This window comes from Lotus japonicus, chromosome 1, assembly GCF_012489685.1.
Source record: "Lotus japonicus ecotype B-129 chromosome 1, LjGifu_v1.2".
Taxonomy (NCBI): Eukaryota; Viridiplantae; Streptophyta; class Magnoliopsida; order Fabales; family Fabaceae; genus Lotus; species Lotus japonicus.
This window is the reverse complement of record NC_080041.1, coordinates 49,358,389-49,375,158: the sequence shown is the minus strand read 5'-3', so window position 1 is coordinate 49,375,158 and position 16,770 is coordinate 49,358,389. Positions and strand designations below refer to the sequence as shown.

Below are 16,770 nucleotides of genomic sequence, written 5' to 3'. Positions count from 1 at the left end.
GTTTTTGTCAATGTGAAAATTTTGTGTATTTCATGCTTACATAGTGGAGGCTCTTAGGACAACACCCTTGTTGTTGATGTTGTGTTGTTGTTGTGATCATCATTGGTTTGACGTAGGAAAACAACATAGTATATTATTTCTGTAATTAGTTGACAGTAAACGACAGAAATGCATAATATTTAGAAATAGACTTAGGTTAATTATTTAATTAATCTTAGGAGTCATTTAAATAAATAAAATTTATATTATAGGGATAAATTTCGTGGTTCCCAATATTATAGGGATAAATTGAGTTGAAAATCTAATTTGGAGTTGTTTAAGGGTTTTTTCATAAAAATTGAAAAATGTGATAAAATATTTTAATAAAATTAATATTAGGTCTGAGGTGACTCAAAAATAATTATTTTATTAAAAAATAAATTATTTTCATAAATAATTCGAAATTGTTTAAATTAATGATATTAAGGTAATTTAAAGACTATATCATTAAAATATCTTAGAAAAAATTGAAATTTGGGTTAGTAAAAATAGTAGATAATATCTGAAGATAACCAAAATTGTTTTGAAGTGGAAAATTGATTAATTTCGGAATTTGTTATTTTTAGTGATTAATTCATTAATTAAACCTTGTTTTGACTTAAAACTTAAGAAAAATATGAGATAATGATTTGAAATTTTTTAGAGGACTTCTAGAAGGTGAGGGGAACATGGTAGAATGAATGTGATCAACTTTTGGGGTTAATAGAAATTATTTTCGGAATTTACCTTTTATTTTAATTAATTACTTGAAATTAAGGTTTAGTAACTTGAAGGGCAAGAAAGCTAGGTTGACTTGACTCTAGAACTTTGGAGAAGCTTCTAGAGAAGTGAAACAACCTTAAAAAAACTAAATGGAGTTCAGTTCTATCTAGAGGTTATTTAATTAATCAATTAAGGAATATTCTAGGTATAAGTTGTTGGGTTCTATCTTCAAATTCAAAGGAAATGAGGAAGGGAATGAACCAGGACTAGGGTTGAGGGATAGGGGACTTAAAAACAGAAAAAAACCACCCTCAAATGATGGGCTGGTCGAGCTCCTTAAGGGGGATTGGTTGGTGAACCTCTCCTATAAATAGAACCTCAGTTAGAAGGCCAAAATCACACAACTCAGTAGCTGCTTCCCTTACTAGAAAAAAAAACTACACTTGAGACCCATCAATCTCAAGTGCTCCCTCTCATTTTGGTGGCCAAAACCCCCTCCCTCCCTTGGAAGAGAATAGCACTCCTTCCATCCACCAATTTCCTTGAGGTTAGAACATAGACTAAACCTCTCCTTGAATCGTATCCTTGTACACACCATCCTTCATCTTATTTTTTGAAACTTTATTAATGATGTTACGTTCTTTTCTAGGTTTTGTTGGCATATGAACTAAAATCTTCGAAGGTAAGGGTAGTCTTTTTACTAGTGCGTGAGTCTGCATGTCTCTCTCTCTCTTTTGCATGGTATTTGAGATGAAGGTGTTGAGGTGTTGAGGTGTTTGTTGTTGTTTGCGTGCTATACTATTGTATTGGTTGGTTTATGTATGCCTATGACATGAAATTTTTTGGATACATGTTAAGATGTTAAATATGGAAATTGTCGAATTGTTGAATGGAAATTTGGAAAAAACGACATCCCTTGTTGATATATGTGACCATGGGTCACGAAATTTGTTGTTGGCTAACTTTGGCATATAGGGCTTGTACTTGAAGTGGCATCATGGTGGTTATTTGTCCCACCTTTGTCCCACCTCGTGGAGGTGTTTTGAATTACTTGACGACGAAGTCGTCTAGCCTTGTGAGGCTTGATCGAAGTAGCATATAGGCATTAGGACTAACCCTATATGTTTTGAATGATTGATAAGTTGTTAATTTTCTATCCTTGAAATTGGAGTTAAGAAGTTTGTCTTTAAATGATACGGGTAAGACTTTAAAATTGTTATTATCTTATTTAAATTGTTGTTATCTTTTGAATTTAAATTGTTGTTATCTTTTGAATTCAAATTGTTGTTATCTTATCTTTTGAATTTAAATGGTTGTTATCTTATCTTTTGAATTCAAATTGTTGTTATCTTATCTTTTGAATTTAAATTGTTGTTATCTTATCTTTGAATTTAAATTGTTGTTATCTTATCTTTAATTTTTGAATTTGAAATTTGTTATCTTGTTTGATTTTGAATTTTTGAGACTAACCCTTATTGTTTGCTACTTGTCTACTTGGGCGCTTAACGCCAGATGAGCCGTCGGACAGCGAAGTTCGAGCGACGAATTGGGTGTGGATTGTTGACGTAGCGACACAAAAGATTGACACTTTTGTGAGAAGTTTCTTGGGCTGATTGGTTGAAGGACATAACTTTTACTTATGGATTTCGTTTTAAACCAAGGTTTTTATTTTTGTCGTACGTCGATATTTTTATTTGGAATTTACGCTAGTGGGTTCTTAATTAGGTTTCATCGGGTTACTTTATTATTATTATAACTATTCCGTTTTAAGTTCTGAATGTCGTTGTTGGATAAGTTTTTGAAAAGGACCAAATGATAAGGTTTTTGAATCGACTAAGATAAAATCAAATGACGAGTTTTTTAACTTGAGGATAATGAATCAGTTGTGAAAATGATTTTGAAAATAAGATTGAAAAACCCCATTTGAGTTCAAGTAAGAACTCGAGTTGTTCTGTCTAAGGCAAGAAGGGCTTTTAATGCGGCATTGTGCCCAGCCAGCTTACCTGGGAACTTCTCGGGCCATTGCTTGGGTGATAATGGGCCTTTGTTTTCGAAATATCACCGTTTGGAAAAAAAAAAGGTAGTCCTCACTTTTGTCGAGTTACTAATGTGATCCCCAGTTTATAAATTGGGGCGTTACAAGTTAGGTATAAGTTGATTGAAAAGATGGCTTTGAGAGCCATGAACTCTAGTAACGATCGCCAAGCCCGAAGAGGATGTCTTGAAGTTGAGGCTTTTGATCAACTTATCGCTTCCTGTAAGACCCAGGATTTTAGAATTAAATAAATAATTAATTTCCAACTCACGCATAGAATTTTGTGTAAGCGCGAGGGGAACTTGACTTGTGTTTAATGTTTGGATTAGCGTTATGAAGAAGAAAGTTTAGGAAATGGTTAAGAATAATTCTAGAGTCGCTATAGGTTATAGCACGAGCTTTATTCACTTCCGCCTTAGGGCGAAAGCGTTAGTAAAAGACTAATCAGCTCTTAAAGCACTGTAGAAGCGGAAATCAAAAATATTCAGAGGATTATAAGAATTTCTCTTATTCCTTTCCCTGACGAGTGTAAACGGAATCGCGTGTAAACTGTTGATGACGAGTGTAAACTGTTGATGACGAGTGTAAACTGTTGATGATCAACACGAAACCCTGGAATGTACGAATGATCGATTTCGTTTCTCGGAAGTTTGCCGAAACTGAATTCCTAATGGCTCAAGAACCTTAAAGTAAACTGTTGATGAAGACTTTTTCTATTCGGAGCTTCAAACGAAGATTCCACACGCATACACCCATTTCTTTCGATGTTTACAATCTTTCTTCAGAAGGAAGTTTTCTCTTCTGACATCGACTGCAAAAAGTAACTTTTCGGGTTAAATCGATTAACACCGTTAGCGAGTCGTTTCCTTAAATTCCAGGAAACCTATTTCGAGTTCTGGAATTCTGTCGCTAAATTCTATCTTATAATTCACCGAGGAATGCACAGGAAAAATCGGAATCGCGAAATTTTCATTTTCCCGCGTTTTCCATCTCCTATAAATAGGAGAAAAACTCAAAAATCCTCACCATTCACCCATGGTGGCCGCGAGCTCAAGGGAGGAGAGGGAGAAGAAGATTTTCGTCGTTTCTTGCCTGATCGTCGCACTGACAGTTGCTATACGTAGGCCTCGAGGTACTGATGCTTTTCCTTACCTCTGATCGTAAATTCTGTCGCTTTTCTTTATGTCTTTCTGTGCTCAAAGTTTTGAGCTTTTTGTAAAACTGTCCAAATAACTTGATTTCTCTGTCTAAACTTATTCCCTGCATGCCCCAGAGCATGTTTAGCGGATTACATTTCGCCGATTCTCGTCGAATCGCCGCAGAACTTCAATTCTGCTCAAAATACCCATTTTATGCTGAGGTTCCGCTTTTTGAATAAAAAACTCTCGACTGAGCTTAGCGTCAGTAGGATTAGTTGTCATAAACGTCGTGGGTATCGACCTCATCCAATTTATTTTTCGAAATTCCGATTTTGAGTTTCTGTCATGAAATAAATTTTAATATCATTTTTTATACTTTTGTTCTGGAAATGAACGCTCAAGAATGGTATAAGCCTCAAACCCTAGTAAAGCATGAGTCTAGTAATAGCCTAATCCTTTAGAATAAATGCCGAATGATCCTTTGCAATGATCATAAAGTTCCCTTTTATAGAGGTTACATGAAACCCTAACTTTGCCACTAATGGGGCTTGTTGGGTCGCACCTCACTCGGCCCAACTCCCTTACATACATCAACTGCCCCTGGCGCCCTAATCTCTTAAGTCCTTTCTCTCGCCCCTAGCGAGTTCCTCTCTTTTAGGTCTTGTTCGTCCCTGGGCAAGTTCCTCTAGGGTGTGAGGGGCTCGCCCAATCCAACTTTTTACCAAGAAAGTCATTTGTTGTGACTTGTCAAGGTCAAGAAGAATAAATTAATTTTAAATTTTAGAATTATGATAAGTGATAACATAAATAGCTTAAAATATTATCAAGCGAATTTAAATTTATTTAACTTATTTGATTTCCGAATGTTTTCTCAAAGCCGATAGCCAAGAGACTTATAATCTCTCGAGGTTCTACGATCACATTAAATGGATATGCCTCTCACAACGAACATTTATTCAACTTTGACCATTATTATTTTTCTCTATTATGCTTCCTTAAGTAATTTTTTTTTTTACAACAAAAGATGAATATTATTAATAGCAAATGATTCATGAGAACAACCCTCTAGAGGCTTCGACCGAGTGAACTTATTGAGACGTGTGTCTCCGTTTTCTGAGAGGCTTCGGCCGTTTACTGGTTTCTATCATTGAACTGAGTTGGTATGCAATTGAATTGATTTATGTTCGTTGATAATAGGAATAACATGTGGTTACTCCGAATTAATAATTGGTTTGGGCATTGTTGTTGACTGACTTGGCATATAGGGCCTAAGCCTAAGAGGCAATCAGGTGATTGTGTTCACCTGGTTGTCCCGCCTTGTGTGGCGCAATTAGTGGTGGTCAGGTGATTGTGTTCACCTGGTTGTCCCGTCTTGTGTGACGTATAAGTGGTGGTCAGGTGATTGTGTTCACCTGGTTGTCCCGTCTTGTGTGACGTATAAGCGGTGGTCAGGTGATTGTGTTCACCTGGTTGTCCCGTCTTGTGTGACGTATAAGCGGTGTGAAGGTATAAAAAACGGTAGAAAGGGGAGGGGGTTTGAATAACGTTTTCAAATAAAACTTCCACCTTAAGATTTTTATCAAATCTTTTCGTGACTCAAGAAGTGCTTAACATAAGAGATAGAAAAGCACACAAGGATTTTATCCTGGTTCACTTGATAAATCACTCAAGCCAATCCAGTCCACCCGTTAAGGTGATTTCTTCCTTCTTAGAATGAAGGCAATCCACTAATCAGGTATGTGTTACAACTGCATTTGAAACCTACAAGTGACTAACAATACACTGACTTAGCTCACACTAAGATTCACTCTCTTAGTCTTCTCTAGGATCCGATCAACCTTGATCTCCTAAAGACAAACTATACAACTGTATATGAAGTTCTTGTTTACAAAGAAAGTGCTTCTAAAAAGCTTATAGTAAACACAATGAAATTCAAGATGAAAGAAAGCTTAGAAGGATTTGAATATTTCTTGCGCGTGTGTAAGTGCTTCTAGCCGCTTCTTTCAATTTTCAGCCTCTATTTATACTCCAAGGATTAGGGTTGAACGTTGCATGGAAATGCTACCGTTAGAGGGCAGTTCTGAAAATTCCAGCTTCTGCTGTGGCTGGGGATGTTAGGTAGGTCGTCAGGATAATACACTTTGCTTTTGTACTTTGGATAGTGACTTGACCTTAAACCTCGTAGACTTCTGATCAGAGGAGCGCTTCGTGTTGGAACTTGTTGATCGAGGCCGTACCCGATACAAATAATTAATTTAGAAAACTGTAGTAACTAGGAAGTGACTCCTAGGTCGTTTCCCAAGGATTATCGTTTCAACAAAGATTCAGTATTAAGAACGCACACACACTGGGGGGTTTTGTGATTCAGTTCAAAAGATTAGCAGAAAGTAAAAACAGATTAATATGATACGTAAAGACGGACGAATCCCTTCGTTCAGTATATCGCTGCTCAATCACGGGTATCTAAAGATCAATTCTTGTTATTAGTTTCCTAGTTCGTGAGAATTAATTAACTAAGCGATAACTAATTCACAGATTCCTAAACTAAGCGATTAAGAATCGTTTACGCCCTAATATGAACTAAGCGAACATACATCATCTTCTATTTCTAATCATAAGGAATTAAGCAAACCTAAGCCAGAAGTAGAGATGAAGAAAACTAATCATGCGAATTCTATTAAGCACTATACCTCAAGAGCGCGATATACTTTGCAAAGGAATTCGTTCGAAAGGAATTAGCCTTCCATGGATGGGGCGAATTCAAAAATTATATTGAAGAAGAGAATAGGGATTAAAAGCATAAAACCCTAGCAGAGCTCTAATATAACTGAAATTCGAAAATTGCATAAAATAATAATGTAGAAGGTAAAAGGTAATTGTTTCTCTCAGCACAAATCCTTAAATAGGAGCTGAGATCACAAATCCTAAACAAAATCAAATCCTAAAAGATAACAATAAATCCTAACAAATCCTAAAGATAGAGTTTTAAAATAACAACCTAAATAAGTTTGAATCTGAAAGATATCAAACTTAATTTATTCCGAAATTAAATCCTAATATTTCCTAAAATACAATCTTCACTCCAGCACAATCAAATCTTCATTCCGCAATTCTCCAAAATGCCCTTGATGTCAAATAAAACCTGAAAATAAGAATAAACGTAATTAGACCAAATAATAGAAATCTCTATCAAGCAAGGTCAATTAATTACGAATAATCATTAATAATGACAAATTAAGGCTATATAAAATGGGTAAAATATTGCTCATCACTTGTGAAGCAGATTGATCAGAGTCAGAAGGAAGCTTGGATCCTCTGACCGTTGTACCTTCTGATCTTCACTTCAGAGGATCAGTACATGGTCTTCAGAGCCAGTTGCTTCTGGACTTCAGAGTCTTCACTCTTCAGCTTCTGGATCTTCAGAGTCTTCTACACCATCAGAACTTCTGAACCTTCAGAGTCTCTGGGTTGTCAAAACGTCTGGATCATCAGAGCTTCAAGTGAGCTGAGTCCTTATCAGAGCTTAATTTACTTCAGATCTTCTGAAGCTTTTCCACTGTTCAGACTGAACATGGAGAATGCGAAAGCGTTGCTTGGGTCACTCTTTAGGCATAGTGCTTCTGATTTGTGTGAGATTGAATAGAGGTCAGAGCCTGTAAATAGCACACTCAGAAAAAAACACGTTAGAGTACCATAATTGTTCATATCAAAAGGTTAACTTGTAATCATCAAAACATAGAGTTGTACTACTAGATCAAAACTTGATCTTACAATCTCCCCCTTTTTGATGATGACAAAACTAAGATTTTTGATGAACAATTCTTAAACAATAAACTGAATTCACTCAGAGTTTAGAGATATAGAATAAGACTTATCCTGATGTGAATGGTTTATTTTGCTCATTCTGAATCCAAGTCACAGCTTGATTCTGAGCATAGCTCCCCCTGAATCTAAGACTTAATGAAAACGTTAGAAATGTCTAGATTCTGAGCTAAATATTGTAAGAGTTCAGAGTGAAGGCGCATGACATAGATGAATTAAAATAATAAGAGCGCATAAGAATTCAGAGTCAACGATAAGTGGTATCAGAGTCAAATAGAATCACTTCAGAAGAAGTGAAATGTATTCCTTGTATTTGCCCAGTGACACATCTATGGTCATAAAGGTGGAACTCTTAAATTCTCCAAAAGAAAAATAAATCACACTAACACAGCTTACACATCAAAAACTGGGTTGTACTCCCCCTTTTTGTCATAAGCAAAAAGCTTGGGGTGTGAAAAACTTAGTTTGAAGTACAAGGTACTCCCCCTTAGAGAAGGTCTAAGTTTAAAAAAAAATGGAGAAAAAATGATGCATGAATAAGAGTAAGGCGAATTAAAGAGGAGAGTTAATGCAAGAGAGAAACGTTTACCACCGGCCACGGGAGTAAAGAGTAGTTACAGTTACTAAGGACTTAACCTCGAGAAACTGTAGGAGCATTAACTTGCAGAGAGAAAGTGAAGCCTATATAGAGCGATTAAGAAGAGGGTAAGCTTCACAACTCGATCAACACCATAAAGAGAAATGGCTTCATACATGGTTGCACTGGAAGAGCTCAAAAGGAAAGCCTTCGAGGAAGACATGTTCCTGAACATCCGGCACTGTAACGCCCCGAATTTCGGGTGTCACTTTAGTAACCAATTAAAGTAAATATGCAATATTTTCCAAATGAATTTATAAAGCGAGTAAATTTTTTTTTCCCTTTGAATTGTTTTCAAAACATGTAATGCCTACACCCAACAGTAAATAAAATCTACATCAAGCCTTTACCAAGGCAAGTTTCCGAATGTATGAACGGAAGAACACAACTACAAATCTAACAAATGAAATCATATCCAACAAGGAATTTGTTATGCCACGACACCCTAATCCGACCTACTCCCTACGATCTCCACACCAGGGAACCGCAAGAAAGCAATGCATCGGAACCTACCCGAATCTCAAATGCAAATTCCTAAAAATTATTAGGCAAGCTTAAACCAATAACGGTAAGCTCTCTAACCCAAGGCTCTAACCTTAAACCCGACTCTACACTTCATGTCTTCCACTAATCTTCAAGTCTTCAGCTCCGACTCGTGCAAAGGTCAAGTTTCATCGACAATCCTCCATCGCCTAATAGCGTTAAGCGCCCAAACAACAAGTAGCAAATAGAAAGGGTTAACTCCATGCAATTACCATGTATAAAACAGAAAATCATGCTGTTCGAATTTAATTACCTGGCATGGTAAATAACTAGCAACATAACTCAACTCATATATCAACAACTTAAACATATATCGAACTCAGATAATATTAACCTCAACAATGTAACATCAAATCAGATATCAATAACCCAATACGAAAATCCAACAACATAGGGTCAGGTGTTAGTTCCCTATAATGCAACTATATGCCGCTAACAAAATGGATCGATCAATATCGTCTCTCAAGACGGGACAATGATAGGACACACCTCCTCATCGCCACTTATAACGTCATACATGACGGGACAATCATAGGACACACCTCCTAATCGCCACTTAACGTCACACAAGACGGGACAATCATAGGACACACCTCCTGATCGCCACTTAGCATCTCGCAAGATAGGACAATGATAGGACACACCTCCTGATCGCCACTTAGCATCTCGCAAGATGGGACAATGATAGGACACACCTCCTCATCGCCACTTGACTCAAGCCCTATATGCCAAGTCAGACAACAACAAAGCCCAACCAAGGACCAATCCAAAGTAACCACATGTTCCATCCACTAGGAAGCAGTAACGACAGAAACCAGTAAACGGCCGAAGCCTCTCAGAAAACGGAGACACACGTCTCAATAAGTTCACTCGGCCGAAGCCTTCAGAAAACATTTTCCAAATTCAGCATAATAATCATAATCATCTGCCAATCAATATAAACATCTTCATCTCAAACGCAGGCAGTGCGATAAAAGCATGCAAGACTCAAAGACGCTCTAAAACCGAGTTACCCTTACCTTAGCCAATTTTCTTCCTAAACTGCAACTCCAATCCTATCACATCTTTGTTTTCCGCGTCGGCTCGCTTCCTTCTATTCTTTAACTTCGTCGCAAGGCGCTTTCGTCCTTCGTACCCTTCACAAGTTCACATACTAAACCTTAGCCTCTAAAGTCACATCTAAAGTTTCAGAACAAACTTAGCCAATCTTTCTAGCTCACTTAGGCTAAATGCACAAACTTTATGTTTCAAGGACTAAAGTCCAAAGATAAAATATTTGTGAGTTTTAAAGAAAGGTCCTTAAAAAAACATATTTCGCAAACAACTCCTCAACTTTTAAATAATTCAACCCTAGTCCCTTGATAAGCACATAATCACGAAAAGGTCCTCACATAAAAGTAAGTTCTTTTTCAACCCTCAATCTTTTATAAATTTATCAAACAAACCCCAAGACTTTTAAAACTCCGGTTTAACCCAAAACTTCTCAGCCTCTTGTGCTTTAATCCTAAAGTTTTCCCACAATAAACTTTTAGTCCATAAACTTAACTTGTGATTTTCACTAAACAAAAACAAGTTTCAGAATTGATTTTCCAAACCCAAAACACATGCCATAGGCTCGGCCACATCTACATAACCATGTATTAATTTTCCTTTTTCCTAAACTCACTTCCAAAGCCATTTCTTTTACATTTAAAAAATAAATAATCAAGGCTTAAATTAAAATCATTAAAATCTCAAAATCACTTAACTCAAAAAAACAACTTTTTAGAAAACTAATCGGTGAAATCCATAGATCCGGTGATGGGGAATAACATTTGTAAAAGCACTTTGGAAAAAGCTTTAATTGAAAATTTTACAAAGACAAGAACTCAACCTTTTTGGAAATAAAAACCATGGTTCACTAGATCCTTTCCATAGTCATAACTTTAATGAAGATACTAGGTGTGGAAACTAAAAGGGTAAATTTAATTGACTAAAAAGATGATCAAAGAAAAGAGAAGAAGTTTTACCATAAAATTGGAAGATGAAGATGATGGTGCTGCACAAGAGAGGAATCACGTGAGGGAGGAAAAGGGACCATGATGTGCGTTTTTTTATGCTGCCCAGAGGAAAGAAAAGAGAGGAAGAATAAGTGGAAAGAATTGGTGAGCTGCAGCAAAAGAAATGAAAAGAAAGGAAATGAATAAATATTGAAGTCTGGTGGTGATGCTTCTGAGAGAGAGAACGTGAGTTGCAACAAGTGGTGAGATATATATATATATATATATATATAGAAATAGAGAAGAAGAAGAATAAGAAAGAAAGATTATGGTCTGCTGCAAGAGAAAGAAAGAAACGTGACAATGAAAGAAAAGGAGGGAGTGAACGTGAGTCACAGAGGATGAGGATGGATTATTAGATATTTAGGGAAGATATTTATAAAACCGGTACGAATTGATTTAGACACTGAAGAATTTAGCTCACAAAGTTAAGAGAAAAATATAGAGTTGATATATTACTATACCAAAAATTATGAGAGACTCTATGAAATAATGAAATATAAGTTTGGATCACTTTGAGCAAATTAAAATGATCCATGGACAAAGAAATGAGTAAAAACTGAGCTAAAGAATATTTGTGAGACGATCAGAACAAATATGAAGTTGTCATATTATGCATCAGAGTTAAGTATCTCTCTATAAAATGTCGATACTTGTTCCTGGTTCATTTAAGTGAGAAAATAGCTTGAACGTAGTATGGGTTGAAATATGCCGCAAAACTACTTTTTGCGTTTGACGTCGGATGAAGAAACTTCCTTCTGAAGAAAGGTTGGAAACGTCGAAAGACATCAGGAAACGCGGATGGAATCTTCGTTTGAAGCTTCGAATGGAAAAAGTCTCCATCGACCGTTTATTTAAAGGTTCTTGAGCTATCAGGGATTCAGTTTCGGCAAACCTCCGAGAACTAGAATCGGACGTTCGTACATTCCAGGTTTTCGTATCGAAATGCTTGTCAAGGAAAGGAATAAGAGAAATTCTTATATTCCTCTGAATATTTTTGAATATCGTTTCTACAGTGCTTTAAGAGCAGATTAGCCATTTTCTAATGTTTTTGCCCTAAGGCGGAAGTGAATAAAGCTCGTGCTATAACCTATAGCGACTATATAACTATTCTTAACCATTTCCTGAACTTTCTTCTTCATAACGCTAATCCAAACATCAAACATAAGTCGAGTTCCACTCACGCTTAAACAGAATCTTATGCGTGAGGTGGAAATTAATTAATTTATTTTAATTCTAAAATCCTGGGTCTTACAATACTACCCCCCAAAAAGAAAGTTTCGTCCTCGAAACTTGGTGTCAGAGGAACTCGGGAGTGTCATTCCCTCAAATAACATTTTCTAAGCTATCCTCAAGGTCTCGTTTACGCTTAGGTTCTTGGTGACTCTCCCACAGATAACAACCTCCAGTCTGCAACTCAATGCTAGAACTTTCCGTCCTTAACCTTGTCACTCCTATGTCAATCAAATCCTTAGTTTCCTACCCAAAGTCTGACAGCCTCTAGGTTTTACCCACTTAGGACAAGAATTCTCAGACTTAAAGTCTACACCTTTAATAAGTTTGGACCTCTATTATCCTTTCGCTCTCTCACACTCCTCAAGTGGAAGACTATTTCTTAAAACTACAACTTATCCGCAAGGAGAATCAAACATTTAACATAAACCCATATATCAACTCGACTAATCATCGATCCAATCCAATCAATCCTCCTATCATAGTCCACGCCAGCTGTGATTCCAAATATCACCCCCTCAATATTAAGTTGATCAGGCTCAATATCTTGCGGATGAAAATTCAGAAAAACTCACTAGTAAGGCCAATGAGTCTATCTCATCAAGTGGTCACATCTAAATTAAGATCATCTCTTAATCTACTCCATCTCCAACAACTTCATCTAGCAGAAGTACAACCTTAGTTCCTGGAACTCAAACAACACTCCCTTAGGATTCATTCTAAGCTTCCATCTTCCTTACTAACATATTCGTACAAAACAACTTCTAGGTTTAGCACTTCTCTAAACCCTATACAACTGTCCTAATCAGAACACAAACAACGGTCAAAGGAATGTGCCTAATGCATACTCCTTTCCCCGTTCAACAACATGTAGTTTCTACCTGGAATAACGTATAACAAAGCAGGCAAATAACAAGTACAGTTAATATTTCGGTGGGGGTACTAACCATCTAGTCAGAAGTTAAGGGGTTAGTGTTCAAGAAAACAACAACAACAAGAAACAACTAGTAGACAAAATAAACAATTAATCATATAATCTATATGGTAACACTCTGTCAATCGATCAACACCCAGCCGATCAATTACAAAGTTCAAACAACCTAGCACAGAAGACCTATTCCCCAACAAGCTCTGGTTTCTCAACAAAAGCTCTGATACCACAATGTAACGCCCCGAATTTCGGGTGTCACTTTAGTAACCAATTAAAGTAAATATGCAATATTTTCCAAATGAATTTATAAAGCGAGTAATTTTTTTTTTCTTTTGAATTGTTTTCAAAACATGTAATGCCCACACCCAACAGTAAATAAAATCTACATCAAGCCTTTACCAAGGCAAGTTCCCGAATGTATGAACGGAAGAACACAACTACAAATCTAACGAATGAAATCATATCCAACAAGGAATTTGTTATGCCACGACACCCTAATCCGACCTACTCCCTACGATCTCCACACCAGGGAACCGCAAGAAAGCAATGCATCGGAACCTACCCGAATCTCAAATGCAAATTCCTAAAAATTATTAGGCAAGCTTAAACCAATAACGGTAAGCTCTCTAACCCAAGGCTCTAACCTTAAACCCGACTCTACACTTCATGTCTTCCACTAATCTTCAAGTCTTCAGCTCCGACTCGTGCAAAGGTCAAGTTTCATCGACAGTCCTCCATCGCCTAATAGCGTTAAGCGCCCAAACAACAAGTAGCAAATAGAAAGGGTTAACTCCATGCAATTACCATGTATAAAAGAGAAAATCATGCTGTTCGAATTTAATTACCTGGCATGGTAAATAACTAGCAACATAACTCAACTCATATATCAACAACTTAAACATATATCGAACTCAGATAATAATAACCTCAACAATGTAACATCAAATCATATATCAATAACCCAATACGAAAATCCAACAACATAGGGTCAGGTGTTAGTTCCCTATAATGCAACTATATGCCGCTAACAAAATGGATCGATCAATATCGTCTCTCAAGACGGGACAATGATAGGACACACCTCCTCATCGCCACTTATAACGTCATACATGACGGGACAATCATAGGACACACCTCCTAATCGCCACTTAACGTCACACAAGACGGGACAATCATAGGACACACCTCCTGATCGCCACTTAGCATCTCGCAAGATGGGACAATGATAGGACACACCTCCTGATCGCCACTTAGCATCTCGCAAGATGGGACAATGATAGGACACACCTCCTCATCGCCACTTGACTCAAGCCCTATATGCCAAGTCAGACAACAACAAAGCCCAACCAAGGACCAATCCAAAGTAACCACATGTTCCACCCACTAGGAAGCAGTAACGACAGAAACCAGTAAACGGCCGAAGCCTCTAAGAAAACGGAGACACGCGTCTCAATAAGTTCACTCGGCCGAAGCCTTCAGAAAACATTTTCCAAATTCAGCATAATAATCATAATCATCTGCCAATCAATATAAACATCTTCATCTCAAACGCAGGCAGTGCGATAAAAGCATGCAAGACTCAAAGACGCTCTAAAACCGAGTTACCCTTACCTTAGCCAATTTTCTTCCTAAACTGCAACTCCAATCCTATCACATCTTTGTTTTCCGCGTCGGCTCGCTTCCTTCTATTCTTTAGCTTCGTCGCAAGGCGCTTTCGTCCTTCGTACCCTTCACAAGTTCACATACTAAACCTTAGCCTCTAAAGTCACATCTAAAGTTTCAGAACAAACTTAGCCAATCTTTCTAGCTCACTTAGGCTAAATGCACAAACTTTATGTTTCAAGGACTAAAGTCCAAAGATAAAATATTTGTGAGTTTTAAAGAAAGGTCCTTAAAAAAACATATTTCGCAAACAACTCCTCAACTTTTAAATAATTCAACCCTAGTCCCTTGATAAGCACATAATCACGAAAAGGTCCTCACATAAAAGTAAGTTCTTTTTCAACCCTCAATCTTTTATAAATTTATCAAACAAACCCCAAGACTTTTAAAACTCCGGTTTAACCCAAAACTTCTCAGCCTCTTGTGCTTTAATCCTAAAGTTTTCCCACAATAAACTTTTAGTCCATAAACTTAACTTGTGATTTTCACTAAACAAAAACAAGTTTCAGAATTGATTTTCCAAACCCAAAACACATGCCATAGGCTCGGCCACATCTACATAACCATGTATTAATTTTCCTTTTTCCTAAACTCACTTCCAAAGCCATTTCTTTTACATTTAAAAAATAAATAATCAAGGCTTAAATTAAAATCATTAAAATCTCAAAATCACTTAACTCAAAAAAACAACTTTTTAGAAAACTAATCGGTGAAATCCATAGATCCGGTGATGGGGAATAACATTTGTAAAAGCACTTTGGAAAAAGCTTTAATAGAAAATTTTACCAAGACAAGAACTCAACCTTTTTGGAAATAAAAACCATGGTTCACTAGATCCTTTCCATAGTCATAACTTTAATGAAGATACTAGGTGTGGAAACTAAAAGGGTAAATTTAATTGACTAAAAAGATGATCAAAGAAAAGAGAAGAAGTTTTACCATAAAATTGGAAGATGAAGATGATGGTGCTGCACAAGAGAGGAATCACGTGAGGGAGGAAAAGGGACCATGATGTGCGTTTTTTTATGCTGCCCAGAGGAAAGAAAAGAGAGGAAGAATAAGTGGAAAGAATTGGTGAGCTGCAGCAAAAGAAATGAAAAGAAAGGAAATGAATAAATATTGAAGTCTGGTGGTGATGCTTCTGAGAGAGAGAACGTGAGTTGCAACAAGTGGTGAGATATATATATATATATAGAAATAGAGAAGAAGAAGAATAAGAAAGAAAGATTATGGTCTGCTGCAAAAGAAAGAAAGAAACGTGACAATGAAAGAAAAGGAGGGAGTGAACGTGAGTCACAGAGGATGAGGATGGATTATTAGATATTTAGGGAAGATATTTATAAAACCGGTACGAATTGATTTAGACACTGAAGAATTTAGCTCACAAAGTTAAGAGAAAAATATAAAGTTGATATATTACTATACCAAAAATTATGAGAGACTCTATGAAATAATGAAATATAAGTTTGGATCACTTTGAGCAAATTAAAATGATCCATGGACAAAGAAATGAGTAAAAACTGAGCTAAAGAATATTTGTGAGACGATCAGAACAAATATGAAGTTGTCATATTATGCATCAGAGTTAAGTATCTCTCTATAAAATGTCGATACTTGTTCCTGGTTCATTTAAGTGAGAAAATAGCTTGAACGTAGTATGGGTTGAAATATGCCGCAAAACTACTTTTTGCGTTTGACGTCGGATGAAGAAACTTCCTTCTGAAGAAAGGTTGGAAACGTCGAAAGAAATCAGGTGACGCGGATGGAATCTTCGTTTGAAGCTTCGAATGGAAAAAGTCTCCATCGACCGTTTATTTAAAGGTTCTTGAGCTATCAGGGATTCAGTTTCGGCAAACCTCCGAGAACTAGAATCGGACGTTCGTACATTCTAGGGTTTCGTATCGAAACGCTTGTCAAGGAAAGGAATAAGAGAAATTCTTATATTTCTCTGAATATTTTAGAATATCGTTTCTACAGTGCTTTAAGAG

The 16,770-nt window shown here is 36.6% G+C and overlaps 2 long non-coding RNA genes across 4 annotated transcripts; one reads left to right on the top strand and one right to left on the bottom strand.

Annotated features, from left to right (window-relative positions):
* Positions 1-1,087: 1,087 nt before the first annotated feature.
* LOC130731895 (uncharacterized) lies at positions 1,088-2,717 on the top strand. The gene is made up of 3 exons (XR_009016875.1): positions 1,088-1,288; positions 1,391-1,423; positions 2,254-2,717. It is a non-coding gene; the product is annotated as an uncharacterized LOC130731895 (long non-coding RNA).
* Positions 2,718-6,739: 4,022 nt separating this feature from the next.
* LOC130743675 (uncharacterized) lies at positions 6,740-16,027 on the bottom strand. Of its 3 annotated transcripts, none has more exons than XR_009021490.1 (4): positions 15,722-16,027; positions 9,937-14,848; positions 7,188-9,066; positions 6,740-7,057 (listed from the first exon to the last, which is right to left on the bottom strand). It is a non-coding gene; the product is annotated as an uncharacterized LOC130743675 (long non-coding RNA). The 3 variants fall into 3 exon arrangements; XR_009021488.1 differs by lacking the exons at positions 6,740-7,057; positions 7,188-9,066 and adding an exon at positions 9,073-9,406 and having other exon boundaries at positions 9,562-10,053; positions 10,927-14,848; positions 15,722-16,020; XR_009021489.1 differs by lacking the exons at positions 6,740-7,057; positions 7,188-9,066 and adding an exon at positions 9,073-9,406 and having other exon boundaries at positions 9,562-14,848; positions 15,722-16,018.
* Between the last annotated feature and the right edge of the window lie 743 nt (positions 16,028-16,770).